This window comes from Mixophyes fleayi, chromosome 5, assembly GCF_038048845.1.
Source record: "Mixophyes fleayi isolate aMixFle1 chromosome 5, aMixFle1.hap1, whole genome shotgun sequence".
Classification (NCBI taxonomy): domain Eukaryota; kingdom Metazoa; phylum Chordata; class Amphibia; order Anura; family Limnodynastidae; genus Mixophyes; species Mixophyes fleayi.
In genome coordinates, this window is record NC_134406.1 from 235,698,353 (window position 1) to 235,710,954 (window position 12,602).

The 12,602-nt window shown below is 40.5% G+C and overlaps 1 protein-coding gene across 1 annotated transcript in view; it reads left to right on the plus strand.

The window, feature by feature from the left end:
• The first annotated feature begins 208 nt into the window (after positions 1-208).
• HNF4G (hepatocyte nuclear factor 4 gamma) overlaps positions 209-12,602 on the plus strand; it is a 107,332-nt gene continuing 94,938 nt past the window's right edge. Inside the window, exon 1 of the mRNA XM_075211387.1 lies at positions 209-478. The gene's annotated coding sequence lies outside the window, so the exon portion shown is untranslated. The remainder of the gene's footprint in view (positions 479-12,602) is intronic.

A 12,602-nucleotide genomic window follows, 5' to 3' on the forward strand; every position in this document is an offset into this window, starting at 1 on the left:
TAACATTAAAGTTCTTCTTGACCTTTAAATAATGTTTACCTGGCTCGTAATAAACTCATTACTGTAAATGCAATTTAAATTATTTTCCTCGGTTACATTTTTCCGCCCCCACCCTATATTTTAGTGATCTATAAAGCAGTCTCCTGTAAAAGAGAGTGTGCAAAACTCGTAGCTTTCTTTTTTTTTTTTCTCCATGGTTTACTACAGTAGTTACTGTTTAACATCCCCACCCACGTTTTTAGTTTGTTTAGTAAATCGATCTGATGGTAGGCAGCCCTGTCGCCATTGAGTAAAGGTAATATTCTATAGCATATGGTAACGTCTCTTCATATGAATTCTGAAACACGTTCAGAGACAGCAGCTTGTTTACGAAATATCATCCAAGAAAGCTGATACTGTTGTTTTGAATCTGGTGAAGCAATTGTATCAGGAAAATGAAGTGTTGGTGATCTCGGATATCAAAAGAAAACCTAACAAGGTTAGTGCAAGATAAACATTGCTTAAAAGACTACATAAGACAAATAAAACACATGCTTTAGTTACCTACAAGGTTAGGGAAATAGGATTGTGGTCATCATTTATTATTACAAGTTCTTTCTGTGCTTCTCTTCAGCCATATAGTTGTGTTTATGTGTCACGTGACTTCACTGACACTGATCAGTGCGACACTTATGCTATCGCTGTCATTTACTATGTTCTTTTGTGCTATCTCTGATATTTACTATACCTAACGTTATGTTATTATTTTCTAATGTTTCATTTAAAATGTTTGCCACACAAGTATTTATTGTTTATTTTTTTAATCAATTTATTTTGTATTCTTTATATTGTTTTATGAATTGTTATTTGATTTTGTCATACACTGTACAGAATTTAAAAAAATCCAAGTGAAAGAAAAAGTTTTATAAAACATTAAATTTGTGTATGTGGCCAACGTGATTTCTTTTGTTTGTGCAAAGATTTTTAACTTACGTTAGGAGACCTATGACCCAATTATGATACATTTCAGTATTTGGACTATGCATGCTGTGAAATTGTGTGTACAAGTATTTGAAAGAGGGATTTTTATCTATGCGCGCTGTAAAATTTCCAAATGTTGTAACCAAAGAGATGTAGAGAGGAAGCTAACTATTCAATCTGCTCATTTCGCTAAACTTTTTCTCCATTTCTTACATATTTTTTTTTATATTCAGCAGAGCTTTATGTATATGGTAAACATTTGCTACTTTCGCTGTGAGGCTAAGCCACCTCCCTCCATACATAGAAACATGTACAACACCCTTCCCTAGAATGTTTTACACCTTTTGTAATAGTTAGAAGCTATATATAATGATATGTTGAATGCTACAATTTATCATCAGAGCTTATTAAAAGTTGTCATAGTCATTCAGAGGTCAAGTTTGCTTTTCCTCATCAACTTTGCAGACTATTTTCAGTAGTCATTATGTATCTTTGATGGGTTAAATGTCATTGAGATAGAATGCTGTGTACATGTAAATATTAAAGGCGTTCCAGCAGGAATGATTTGACTCACAATGGAATGGAATGACACAATAGGCGGAAGTGAAATAGAGTCTTGATGGCCTGGAAATGTTATATCTATCTATCTATCTATCTATCTATCTATCTATCTATCTATCTATCTATCTATCTATCTATCAATCAATCTAATTTTTATATATTTTATTTTATTGTCATAAATTCTCACAATATTTTTCTCTGATTCTTTTTTGTGTGTGAGTCCCTCCCATCTCTGCTCAATTTTTGTCTTCCTCCCTTGAATTGTAAGGTATGACCTCTCCTTCTATTTCCTGAATAGAGACACATAAAATTGTTTCAAAATGGGTCTTGAACTGATTCATCAAGCCTTAAGTTCTTAAGTACCAAATTTAATATTAGACTAAAATGTAAGTGGAATTTGAGTAAAACAAACAGATTGAACAACGTTCGAGCCAATTGGCACCTATGCAAACTTGCTCAATTCTAATGACTACATTGTATAGTATTTTCTATACAAACTGTAAATTTTCACAGGAAAGTTTGTTTTTTTAATTCAAGTTTTTCAAAAATACTGTTAAATGTAGCAATTTAAGTTTGAAGGGTATAAATGTATAGCTTATTTTAATGCCCTTTAGAACAATGAATGTGAGTTAGAGGTTCATCGTTTGAGGGGAAGTTGTCTGCGTCAGTTTAACCAGATTAAAACTGCAGCTTGTAGTGCAGATGTTGAACTGGTTCAAATAATTCAAGCATATCTAGTCCTAAATAAATTGCATGCTTACCATAAAGCAAATGCAAGCAATTAATGCATATTTTATGTACTTTATCAATACAATAGATATTTTCCATGTTCGGCCAATTACAAAGTGCTTTACAGACCTGGAGGATTATATTCAGCTTTGGTTCACTGACAGTCATTACATGGCAGTGGTAATTTAGGCCATAATATTGGATTATATTTCCCAGTACCAAGATATATAGTTTAAACAACATTGGGGATACATGAGAAACTCCTGGTACAGTATATTATACTGCAATGAGACTAATAAATATATTAATGATAAAATCCACTGATAATACCAGGAAGATGTTGAGTCTTGAGTTGAGCACTGCACTGTCCTGACCTCAGAACTGTTATAGGCACTCTAAAAAGGATAAACTTGGGGAACAGTGTAGGGTTCCACATATTGGTTATATTTTGTGTTTTACTCCAGCACATTATATACAGTATGTCAGCATTGAAATCACTTGAATTAGGCATAAAGTAGACTAGAGAGATGCAGATGGAGAGTGGTGAATGATTGCAGACAGTGGTTTCCATGATCCAGTTCAGTGGTGGTACACAATCATTTCAATGTTTGCTTAGTGATTTTGTGATGTACTGTACTTTTGTCATGATCCCTATACAGTCCCAGCTAAAATACAGTGGTGCAACTGAATAGATTAAAATTATGAATAGAGGAACTGCATGCAAATGGCAAACTGCTCCTATACAGAAGCATTTTTTTACAATTAGAAAGATTTACACTTAAACCAGAAAACAGGAACATGTGAAAGAGAAGATATTAATGGGAAAAGCAGTGATGATGGGTTTAGTTGTCGCAAATACAAATGCAGAAGAAAGATGTATAAATAATGTACAGTAGATTCAAATCCTAAAGGTGTGCAGCATTTTATGTAAATCCATTCTAAACGGGCTCAGGATACACAATTTTAAGGGAAACTGATCTCTATAACAAAAAAGAGAACTTCATACAAAAATAACGCAAGGCAATCTCTATGTAAAAGGGAGACGTCCAGTGAAGACCTTCTCCCCGTTTCAGTGGTATGTGGGCTTCCTTCAGGTAGCTAATAGCTAGGATTGAGCTGCAGCTGGTGTGTGCTATTAGCTGCTGTTGGTGTGGTACAAAGAGGGCACTAGCCCTCTTATAACCATATTCATTACCATATTTAATTAGTTTCTATACGTTCACCTGTTCACTAAAACTTACAAGAATGCTGTTTAACCCCTCTCTACTGTCCCCCTCCTTTCTGCCCTCTACTTATTACCGCCCTCATTCTTCCACTCCAACCCAAACCCTTTCGATTGGAAGTTCTCGGGAGCAGAGCCCTCTTTCGTCTTGTCTCCCCCCCTTCCCCACTTGCTACCAACACCGTTGTCACTTTCGGCTACCCTTGCCATCTTTGTAATAGTACTTGTGCTTTTAGTTGTACTTGTGCCATGTAAACCTTTGTGAACTTTTGTATATTTATTATTATTATTATTATTATTATTCTTTATTTATATGGCGCCACAAGGTGTCCGCAGCGCCGTACAATATACAGTACAGACAGAATACAAGGGTATGACAGTACAGAGTAGAACAAGTATCACCAAGACTTCAATATCTCCAAGCAAAGCAAATAGAGTGGTGTAGGAGAAGAAGAAATGGTATTGAGACAGAAGGGAAGAGGGCCCTTTTCAAAGGAGCTTACATACTAAGGGGAGGGGAGATGGACAGCAGGCACAAGGGGAGTCAGAGGGGTTCAAGTACAAGAGTAGACGGGAAAGTGGGAGGAGATGAGAACGATAAGGTTAAGTGGAAGGTTGGAAGGCCTTAAGGAACAGATGGGTTTTGAGAGCCCGCTTGAAGGAGCCAAGATTAGGGGACATGCGGATGGAGGAAGGGAGGTTGTTCCAGTGAAGGGGGGCAGCACGGGAGAAGTCTCGGAGTCTGGCATGGGATGAGGTGATCAGTACAGAGGAAAGGCGACGGTCATTGGCCGAACGCAGGGAACGGGCAAGAGTGCGGATGGAGAGGAGATTGGAGATATAAGGGGCAGTGGAGTTTGAGAGGGCCTTGTAGGTGACAGTGAGGAGTTTAAAGAGGATTCTGAAGGGGAAAGGGAGCCAGTGGAGGGCAAGGAGGAGAGGGGAGGCAGAGGAAGAGCGGCGTGAGAGGAAAATAATTCTCGCAGCCGCGTTAAGTACAGAGCGTAGGGGGGCAAGATGGGAGTGGGGGAGGCCGGTGAGGAGAAGGTTGCAGTAATCGAGATGGGAAATAATGAGAGCATGGATGATGGTTTTGGCAGCCTCCTGAGAGAGAAAGGGCCGAATGCGGGCAGTGTTCCGTAGTTGGAAGCGACAGGAGTGGGCAAGAGATTGAATGTGGGGGGCAAAGGAGAGGGAGGAGTCCAGGATGACACCCAGGCAGCAGAGTTGGGGAACAGCAGAGATGGTAGTGTTGTTAACAGTGATGGAAAGTTCACGGTGGGTAGAAGATTTAGAAGGAGGGAAAACAATGAGTTCAGTTTTCGCAATGTTGATTTTGAAAAAAACGTGAAGACATCCAGGAGGAGATAGTGGAGAGGCAGTAAGAAACATGAGAGAGGAGGGTGGGGGAAAGGTCAGGAGAGGAGATGTAGAGTTGAATGTCATCAGCATAGAGGTGATACTGGAGACCAAAGGAGGAGATAAGATCACCCAGGGAAGTGGTGTAGATTGAGAAAAGAAGAGGGCCGAGAACAGAGACCTGAGGGACCCCAATGAGGAGTGGGGAAGGGGGAGAGCATGAATCTGGAGTGGAGACAGAGAAGGAGCGGTTGGCAAGGTATGAGGTGAACCAAGTGAGGACAGTGCCGGAGAGGCCGAGAGAGAGAAGGGTCTGCAGAAGGAGGGGGTTGTCCACGGTGTCAAAGGCCGCAGAGAGGTCCAAGAGAATGAGCAGGGAGAAGTCGCCCCTGGATTTGGCCGAGAGGAGGTCATTAGTAACTTTGGCAAGGGCGGTTTCAGTCGAGTGGAGGGGGCGGAAGCCAGATTGGAGGGGGTCAAGTAGGGACTTAGCAGAGAGGTGACTGGAGAGGCGGTTGCAGACAATCCTCTCAAGTAGTTTGGAGGCGAAGGGGAGAAGTGAAATGGGGCGGAAATTAGCTAGAGAGGTGGGGTCAAGGTTAGGTTTCTTAAGAATGGGGGAGATAAGGGCATGTTTGAAGGAAGAGGGGACGATGCCAGTAGAGAGAGACAGATTGAAGATGTGTGCAAGGTGGGCGCAGGCAGAGGGGTAAAGGGAGCGAATGAAGTGAGAGGGGATGGGATGGGATCCAGCTGGCAGGTGGAGGGAGGAGAAGAGAGAATGAGGGAGTGGACTTCGTTACCCGATGTGTGGCGAAAGGAGCACCAGGGTTGATTATTAGAGGAGGAAGGTACGATGACAGTGGCTGAAGTATGCGATGAGGGGGAGATGTCCAATCTGATAGCCTGAATTTTAGAGGAGAAGAAGGAGGCGAAATCAGTGGCAGAGAGGGAGAGAGGGATAGGGGGGGAGGAGAGGAGGGAGTTAAAAGTGGCAAAGAGGTGGTGGGGATTGGAGGACTGAGAAAAGATGAGACTTAAAGAAAGATTGTTTGGCAAGGGAGAGGGCGGAGCTGAAGGAGGAGAGGATAAACTTAAAGTTAAGGAAATCGGCCAGGGAGCGAGATTTCCTCCACAGACTCTCAGCAGCAGCACGAGTGCACTTCTGAAGGAAGCTGGTAAATTTAGAGTGCCATGGTTGGGGTAACCGATGGCAGCAGTTGACAGAAGAGGCAGGGGCAAGGGCATCCAGAGCAGTGGTAAGGGAGAGGTTGTAGAGGGAGGTCACCTATTTATGTGAACTATGTTTATCTTGTTTGTTGTACTGCTATGTACGTTTCTGCAGAACTTTGTGATGCCCTATAAATAAATTCTAATAATAATAATATATGTTTTGTGAAGTGAATGAGGGCTGCACGAAAGTACATCAAAACATAATAGTATTACATGCAGAACTAAATTTTAAATGCAGGTAAAACATTTTCTCATTCTGAAGTCGTTTTGCAAGTGCCGCATTCCCATCCTTTGGTAGTGGTGCCCCCACCCCTGGGTGTTGTCTCCCCACCCCCGCTGCTTCTTACTTTCGCCGGCAAATTGTGGGGGTGCAATGCCCAGGGGTGTGGGCTACTGCTCAAATTGGGCGTGTGAAGTCACAGCCAAGCACCGCACAACCAGATTTACACTAATATGACAGGAGCAGCAGCTGACAGCGTCTTTATGTAGAAATGATGTTACTCATTCACTGTTTTAGGTGTCCCCTAACCATTGGCATCCTAGTAATGGTCCTACTCTGGCTATATGAACATGTGGACCTGCCACCATTGTCTCTAGCAAATTCTTTTTGAATTTATATGTATACTGATAGGAGATAGTGTCCCTTACTATTCCCTCTGCCACTGACCTCAGGACATTCTCTTACATTAGTTCTACACAAAAATATATCCTGCCAGCTAAGAAGAAACCTTCCTAACCTTACAGCTCAGGATTAGCCCCTAGAAAAGACATACCTATCTGCATTCATCACCCTACACCAATTAGTCACAGTAGACAGGGGTGACATTTTCAAAACTCTTCCACTGAAAATTTGGCTGTGGAATTTGCAAACATTTCTCATGCAGAACTGTTCTGTGCAGAATTCTTCATATGATATATTTTTTTTAACCGGAATACCCCGATCATATTTCTTTCACTTGGAATTACCCTAACATTCTTGTTCCATCCAGACTTCATCCTTCGTATAATCCAACCACACCACATAGCCAGATGACTTTACACTGTTGTCATCTTAACTTTATTTATAGGTTATAAATTTCACAAAATGTGGAATTTAAAAACACATTGTCGAATAGAGAAGTAAAAGATGAATTTGAAAAATTTATCGCCAAAACTTCGCACCTCTGCTTAATGGTCTGTTCCTCCTTGAGGACAAACCTCATTAATGAAGCATATTGGACGTGCACGGCAAAACACCTTGTTTCTGCAATGATGTGCTTCGATGGACTGCCCCAGCGTACTTGAAGGTGCAGCGGGAGATGTGAGGGAGGCATAAACTTTCGAGTAGGTGCACTCTGCAAAAGTATACACTTTACATCAAATCCAAGCCCCTACTAACTAATAGATGAAACTGAGTAGACATTGGCACTATCTTCTGCTTTTTACATTCACAAAGTGCATTGAGAAATGAGATTCTACTCCCACAGTGCGTGACCAGATCTTCAAAAATTCAATTACGTTTGTGGAGTGAAAATGGCTGTGTGCGCTTTCACAAACCAGTGAACGACCCTAAAATACCCTATCTGGCCCTTTATATATATTATATTATATATTTATAACTTACTAATCTCGCTCCACACAAAAAAATCCTTACTACACTGCTCTGCAAAACTAGGCAGTGTGTTTACACACCTAACAAGAAATGCTCTCGCTCTGCCCAACTTTCCCATGCAAACCTGTGGTCTCCTCGCAGTAGAGTCCAAGTCTCCTTGCTGACACCTCTGGTAAAGACAGAGGAGGCAATTTGACTCCACGCCCTAAAGTAACCAGTTCCTGTCATCAGAAGCAAAAAGGGTCCAAATCCTAGCCCACTTATGACATGCCCCATTAGACCAGCATATTTTATAGACCCCAATTTTCAAACAACATGAGTCAAGAATACAAAGATGTTCTGAAATTGTCCACTATATTAAGTCGCCCCAGGGGCATAAGTATCGTGGCTGCAGGGGGTGCAGTGGCTACGGTGCCCAGAGGTAAGGAAGGCTCAGCATTGTCAGGTTGACAACACCGCTGAAGTCTCCAGTAACACCTGACACTCCTACTCCATGCTGATGCCCTTGCTCTCAAAAGAGCAGAGAGAAGGCCGTTTTTGATAGTCCAGCTAACGCTCAGAAGATCAGAGAGGTGACCCGGACCAGAATAGCATCATTAGGCCCGTAACTTAGCTATGGGGCATGACAAAATGAACTGTTCCGCCCATGTGTTGCCTCCGATTGTCAGCATGTTATGTGGCCCAAATTATTCAACAAATTGGACATAATTGAGAGCCCACAATGGCAAAGTATATAGCGCCAAAATGCCTAGCATATTATATACTGTATCTAATCAAAGCAGTACAAGCTCACACATAATAGATATGTAACCTTGGAATTCCACCAATGATGTTGTGTGTTCTATAAACTGATGTACACTATACTATGTAAGAGTAAATGCAGTAATTGTGGTCACAGGGCTCATTTAGAGTTGCACACACTTTGCATTCTGAACATAATAATTCTTTTACAAAAAAATGAGCTCACATGTGTAATTTGAGTTGCATGTATCTCAAGATACATCCAATTCAAAGACAACATTGTTTCTGAATCAGGTGTACAAATGGGTATACTTACACCCCACAATAGCGTAGAGATGCAGCATGAAAGTGTTAGTAGTATATACGAACATTCTATTACCCTATTCATACACAATATAATGTAATGAAGTATCTAATACACAAGAGTGAGCAGTGTATTGACAGTGTTATTAATAAATGCAGAAATTGGGTTTTCCATATAAATTCTTAAACACCTCCGCATCTGTAGATTACTGGTTTAAAATTAGTATGTGAATTTTCTTTCCTGCAATAGTCCAAATGGAAATGACAAATAAGAAATTTAAATAGACAGTTGCAACTCAATACAATGTAGCCACAATGCTAATGAATGAAGTACTATCAGGCATTATCGGCTGTAAGTATCAGCTCTCATGAGTTTATGCAGATATTTATGTATTCATATAAACTGATTTCAGTTGAGCCATTAGACTTAAGCTGGCCACATGCTCTGTGACAGGTTATAGACCTGATGTCACAGCATAACTGGCCAAAATATGACTACAGCAGTGGCGCACGCAGGGGGGGTTTCTGAGTCTCCAGAAACCCCCCCTGCGTTAACTAAGTGGCCACCATAGCGGCACTGTCCTATACAGCAGCCACGGCGCTGTCAAAGAAGTGTCCGCGGCGGTGCTGTACTGTATACAGCACCGCCGCGGACGCTTCTTTGACAGCACCGCGGCTGCTGTATAGGACAGCGCTGCCGACAGCAGCTCTGTCTCGTGTGTTTGGGTTTTTTTGGATCGGGGGGGGGGGAAACTCCCCCCTGACAATCCTGCGTGCGCCCCTGTACAGTTACATTGCTTGGTAATGGTCTTATCAAAGCTAAAACATTTGTGCAAATATTGCTGGTATCTTGTGTTTATGTCTGCTCTCTGAACTGAGACTCAGACAAATGATTGGTCTGAGCTGAACATGGGAATCTGCATTATTTTTTATTTTAATTCATAGACAAAATGAACCTACTTTCATAGAGCAAACTGGGTTTGAGCTATCAACAGCTGCACCTATGGTAGTTGCAACCTTGCACCTGCTTGACTGCTAGTTGAACCCAAATGAGAAAAAAAAGAGTTGGTACTATGTATGTAGTCACTAATATCAAGGTGCACTTAAATTGTGTCTGAGCACCTTAATGTAGTCTTTATCTCCTTTGTTTTGAAGTGTATGGAACAGCTTGAAACCAATCAGATCTCCAGAATGGTGGCTATGGCATTAGATGATTGTGCTGTTGCAGTGGGAGGCAGTCACTTGTGTGATCATGTGGTATAGTTAGGAATGGGGAATAACCTTTATCTCTGGTGATTTCGCAAAAGAAAGGGCTTCTCCCAATCTAGGAAGGGGTTTCTGCCAGTTGCCAATGCAATCCTATCTAAGTACATGCACTACCACAATCCACATATCGCTATTGCCATTTCCGTATGACAATGGCTGAAGATATTACATGAAAAAATTATTGATTTATTGAAATAAAGCATTGTTTTCAGTGCTGAATGGCAGCATCTGTATTATTTTATTGAAAATGGAACTGTAAACCCATGTCAGGGCTCCCAGCGCCACCGCACATGTGTGAACAGAAAAAGCTGGTTCACACATTCCCAGATGCATGCAGGACTTACAGCAATGCAATGCAAGATTCTCTATCGCTGCAATAACTGTCGATAGAAAATCTTACTTATTAACAAATTATAGTAAATGGTGACCTATGTGAGTGAGGACAGGGCTGCATGTTTTGGGCTCCATGTACTCTATTTTTCCCAGGCTGTGCCTATTTTTCAAACTAAATCTTTAATTCAGAATATTTATTTTCCCCTACTACACTTGATATACCAAAATGAATGTACAAATTTGGAATTCACTTTTCTTCACCTTATTTAGTTACCTGAAAGGAACATTGGGGTTGTGTTTTTTTTATCCTGATCAATGTTAAGGTCACATGGTTATCCTGGATTTTCATTTACAATTGATGGAAGCCTAAACATGTGACAGGGGCAATATTATATAGTCTAAGTCTAGTCAATGTTATATAGTCTATAGGTATTGAAATGACAGTAGTAATAAGAGGCTTGTGATGTGGAAACATAGTGCGGTCACCTTTTGAACTGCTCGTGATGCAGGACTATTGTGCTGTCTTATAGAAAACAGAATCCGTATGTCTAACTTGTTCTTTGCTTGCTAGTACTTTATGTGTACAGGAAAATCAGTACAATTAATACAAAACACACATGAAGTAGCTTGAGTTAATTGTAATATTTTAATAAATATACATTGCTTTCTTTAAAGCCACTTCTATCCTCTTTAAAAACAAAACAAAAAAAACAAAACACCTTTAGGTCTTAGCATGGTAGTTTGTGTTGCTTAAACAAAAGAGGGAAAACAATAATATAAAAGAACAATATACACTAGCATACTGTATGTTATCACATACAGCAGAGATGAGCTACATTTTCAAAACTATTTTATAAACATGCGTCTTAACCTGCAATTGGCTTCAGAATTCTGCAGTCATTTTTCCTTAAGTGTACAGTATAGAGTTTCCACTATCATTTTTTATCTGCTTGGACTCCTCCCTTAAAGTACCCTAATCACACCATACAGTAAAATGAATTGACCATAGTCCAAATTGTATTTATAAACCATTAATCCTGCAACAGAGTCATTTATTGATACAGTGCAGAACGTCATTTTGTGGAACGGCAAAGCAAAAGTGGAACTCAAACATTTAAACTGAGCACCACATTGTTAACACTAAGGACCTTATTTAGTATTAGAAACAAATCCAACTGAAGGGTACAAATTTTTACCCACCTTCTATGTAAGGGGTGCAAATGCTATTTGTTTTGCATGTAGGGACAATACTGTCCACTTTTCCACAAATTATGGGCAGCATTTGCTTTATATAATGATTTAAAGTTGAACTAAGATGCAGCCCCTACCAAGTGCAAAGATGTTTTATTTGTCCACCCACCACCTGTAGGTCAACATGATTTTACCAAGGTGAAAAACTGCACCTTATAGCTGGATTTACTCCTAACTAAATGTAAATGAGGCCTTTGTAGCATACTTGCCAACTTTCCCGGAATGTCCGGGAGACTCTCGAAGTCCTGGTAGGTCTTTCGGACTCCCAGGAGAGCAAGCAAATCTCCCGGATTCTGCCCGCTTTCTAGGGAAATGGGCAGGATGGGAGCCTCAATTGCATAATTTGTGGTGAATCGGGTCACTTTGGCCCCGTTCCCAGGGCAAAATGTCAATGCCGTCGCATAGGCGGCCCAAAATGACACGATTTACCGTTCCCCTCCCCCTTCCACCCTCCCACCATGTCCCAAATCCGGCATCTCCCTGTGCTCCATATCTCAAAGTTGGCAAGTATGCTTTATAGTCTCCGGAATTAGTGGAAATGAACAATTATTAAAAACACAGATAATGGCAAGAGTAGTCATGGAAACAAAACAAGGTAAACATGAAATACACCCTCGAAGGCTAAAATAAAACCTTTGACAGTGTTCCTTAAATAATGTTCCTGTTTGTCAGCTTCTACCAAACACTTGGTCCATATTATACCTGTTTTATCTTTAACCTTAAATTAAAAGCAGGGTGTGTTTTTTGATTGGTTGTTCTTTACCTATATGCCTTGCTACAAGAATTGTAAAACTGCACTTTAGCACTTATTTATACACAGGACAGCTGCTCATGTAGATCGTGTGCAGATAATATTCTATTCCGCTCCTATTACAGAATACAGTTAATAGTGTAGTAACATAAATATTTGTCTCGTCTGCTTGACCTGCATGAAATAAGTACTTTGCGTTATGCATGTTAGTATTTGTGGCTAGCTATCACTTGATCCAGAATGATTGTTTGTTATGTAGTGAAAAAAATAATAATAGGTTGAATTTCATTTGTGCCTGTATT